This window comes from Ailuropoda melanoleuca, chromosome 7, assembly GCF_002007445.2.
Source record: "Ailuropoda melanoleuca isolate Jingjing chromosome 7, ASM200744v2, whole genome shotgun sequence".
NCBI classification, from domain to species: Eukaryota; Metazoa; Chordata; class Mammalia; order Carnivora; family Ursidae; genus Ailuropoda; species Ailuropoda melanoleuca.
In genome coordinates this window covers 138,176,679-138,180,443 of record NC_048224.1, presented here as the reverse complement: position 1 = coordinate 138,180,443, position 3,765 = coordinate 138,176,679, and positions in this window count along the sequence as shown.

Below are 3,765 nucleotides of genomic sequence, written 5' to 3'. Positions count from 1 at the left end.
TAAAGCCTTGAGGATATCTTCTTCTGCATGGATTCTGAGTTTCACATAAAGCCACACTCCTCCTGGTGTTTGAGAGTAAAAAAGTAAACACGAAGCTCTTAAAATACTTTGATGCCTCTTCATTTAAATGTTTTAATCCCGGAAACCCGATCATATTCCCCAAATGACAGAATTTATGAAAAGGAAATGTATTAAGAAAACAAAGATGTTCTTTCCTTAGCAAACATACAGACAGTGTGCTGGCTGGATGCTGTTCGAGGTCCTGCACCAACGCTAACTGCTTTATAGTCCATAACAACCAAGGTGGTAGGAGTCACCAGCCCCATTTTACAGATGACGCCGCTGGAGCACGGGAGGCGACATGTCCCATGGCGGGGGGGGGGCGGGGGCATAGAGCTCTGAGCCGGGGAGCCCAGGAGCCGAGTTAAAGCCCATCTGCATGTGTTGCTCCTGGCCCTGCCTCCTCCCGGGGAGGCTTGCGTGGGAGGGATGAACCCTGGATGCTTCTAGGCAGAGTCACCATGGCCAGGAGGCGCAATTTAGGAGGCAGAAAATATAAAAATGATGACTATTGATTTTTATCAAGAACAGCTTTACCTCCTTGTTGGAAATAATTTTTCTGCCCCTCCACTTTACCCTAAAATTACAGGAGTGCAATAACATGGGTGTCACCTCTTTCGAGCAAATAGAACCAGAGTGGTTTGGAAGACAATTTTAAATGTTGGCTTTTAAGTCCTGAGACTGGCGAACACTGGGTGGGGTTTTTGGGGACTTGGAGGTGGCAGGGCAGTCCGTTGGCGGCTGGATGGATTACGAGGGGGGCTCCCGTTAGACACAGAGGGGAAAGATGGCCTGCCAGGTTTGATGCCTCTGAAATCTGTATTTTAATGAAAGAGAGGTCATGGCTGCCATTCTAGGAGAGTCGTATAAAGTAGGAATTGGCAAATGTATTTACACAAAAAAGCTGATCACAAGTGAAGTGGGGAGTCGTTGCTGAGATCCGCAAATGTCAGAAACATTTGCTCAAAACCGATCTAGACACTTTGAGGAGCGGTCTGAGTCTCATAGGACAGAATGATGTGAAAGACAGAGCTCCCACTCTATTGATTTGGGGAAGAGTTTGAGTCTGACCCGTGGATGGTCACAGTCGTGAGCTTGGAAGAGGCGCCTTGCTCATGGTCTCCCAGCCTCCTCTGCCAGAGTCCGGTATCCGAGCTGAGCTGCAGGATCCCGGGCCGCAGGTCAGACTTCACGGAGCGGGTTCATTCGCTGGTGCCTGGAGGTCTGAAGAGACAGGTGGTGCTAGCGTTTGAGTGAAGCCAGCATGACTGACTTACTGTAGTGACACTTTTTTTTTTNGCTATCATGTCGGCCGATGAGGCTGCCCTGAGCAACAATAAAAAAACACAAAAACTCAAAAAGAGACAAGGGAAGCAAAGAACTTGGTATAAGAGCTATTCCGGCCCCTGTGTTGTTAAGGGAAGAAGAAGGAGACAAAAAAAAGAAAAAAACCTCACAGTACATCTGACTTGTCGAGAAAGTTCCTGACGAGACTACCCTCGTTTTCTGTTTCCAGTGTTCTGAAGATATCAGTGTTGTGGCAATTACACAGGTGTCACCCAAAACTGCTGACCTTGACCAGCAGAATGTCATGTCACCTTGCTGCCCCCTTGACACGTGGCGGAGGGCCGCAGACCCCCTCCCGCGGGCACGTCCGCAGTGCCTGTCTGCTCAGATAGTCCTGTAGAGGTTACACTCATTCATTGGAGATGGGAGCTTTTTTTTTTTTTTTTGGAGAAAAATATATATAAATATATAGATATATATCACTATAGAATAATGCATTAATAAAATGAGGCTTTTTAGAGGAAGACCAAAAAATTCAATGTCTTAAAAATATATTTAATGGCAATGCAAAAGTCTTCCTGCTTCCATGCTGAACTTTGAGAACACAGGATTGTACTGCAAGACAAAGTTGAATGTAAAGTGATCCCCCTGAACATTTTTAAAGTTTTACTTTTCTAAAATTACACATCGCAACAGTGTATAGACCATATGATGTTAGTTTGAAGGTCAATTTCAGTGTATGATACCTACGCTTTATGAAAATGTATAAAATGTCCTGAAGTTTGGGTTTCATTTTGGGACTCGGAATCGATGGGTGGTATTGGCTGCGTGGCCCCCGTGCAGTGGGACCGAGTGCGGACCCTGCTGGATACAGTGTACGTTTGGCGTAGTAAGTAGCATTCTGTACTCACAGTAGTCTTGGCACTGTTCATACCGCAGCTTGCAACAAGCAGAATACAAAGTTGGTAATATACTACATTTTCCTCTATCCTGTACATTTCAAAAAAAAAAGGCATATGCAATATTTACATTTTTAATTTAGTTTACAGAATGGAACCAAAATGTATAAATGTTATGTTTGCTAAAACTTCACAATGTATATTGGGTCTTTGTACATTTTGCCTGACTTACCTTAAATTTAAAATATTTTTTGCTATATAAACTTTAACAGTTATTAAACAGTGTTTTCTTTTTGGGTACGTATTGTTTCTGGATATCAAGATGTTAAATATATTTCTTGCTATTGTGATATGACAAAAGACTTACCTTATCTTGCTCTGTCTTCCACTGCAACACGCTGTATATAAGGGTCAATGTGACGCTGCTGGAGACGACAGTCAATGGATCTAGAATAGTGCATCGTACTTAGTCTGTATTGATCATGGATGCTCTCCTTAACAGCCATATGCAATAAAATAAAATACATTATTTATGAAATGAATAAAGCCTTGAGGATATCTTCTTCTGCATGGATTCTGAGTTTCACATAAAGCCACACTCCTCCTGGTGTTTGAGAGTAAAAAAGTAAACACGAAGCTCTTAAAATACTTTGATGCCTCTTCATTTAAATGTTTTAATCCCGGAAACCCGATCATATTCCCCAAATGACAGAATTTATGAAAAGGAAATGTATTAAGAAAACAAAGATGTTCTTTCCTTAGCAAACATACAGACAGTGTGCTGGCTGGATGCTGTTCGAGGTCCTGCACCAACGCTAACTGCTTTATGGTCCATAACAACCAAGGTGGTAGGAGTCACCAGCCCCATTTTACAGATGACGCCGCTGGAGCACGGGAGGCGACATGTCCCATGGCGGGGGGGGGCGGGGGGCATAGAGCTCTGAGCCGGGGAGCCCAGGAGCCGAGTTAAAGCCCATCTGCATGTGTTGCTCCTGGCCCTGCCTCCTCCCGGGGAGGCTTGCGTGGGAGGGATGAACCCTGGATGCTTCTAGGCAGAGTCACCATGGCCAGGAGGCGCAATTTAGGAGGCAGAAAATATAAAAATGATGACTATTGATTTTTATCAAGAACAGCTTTACCTCCTTGTTGGAAATAATTTTTCTGCCCCTCCACTTTACCCTAAAATTACAGGAGTGCAATAACATGGGTGTCACCTCTTTCGAGCAAATAGAACCAGAGTGGTTTGGAAGACAATTTTAAATGTTGGCTTTTAAGTCCTGAGACTGGCGAACACTGGGTGGGGTTTTTGGGGACTTGGAGGTGGCAGGGCAGTCCGTTGGCGGCTGGATGGATTACGAGGGGGGCTCCCGTTAGACACAGAGGGGAAAGATGGCCTGCCAGGTTTGATGCCTCTGAAATCTGTATTTTAATGAAAGAGAGGTCATGGCTGCCATTCTAGGAGAGTCGTATAAAGTAGGAATCGGCAAATGTATTTACACAAAAAAGCTGATCACAAGTG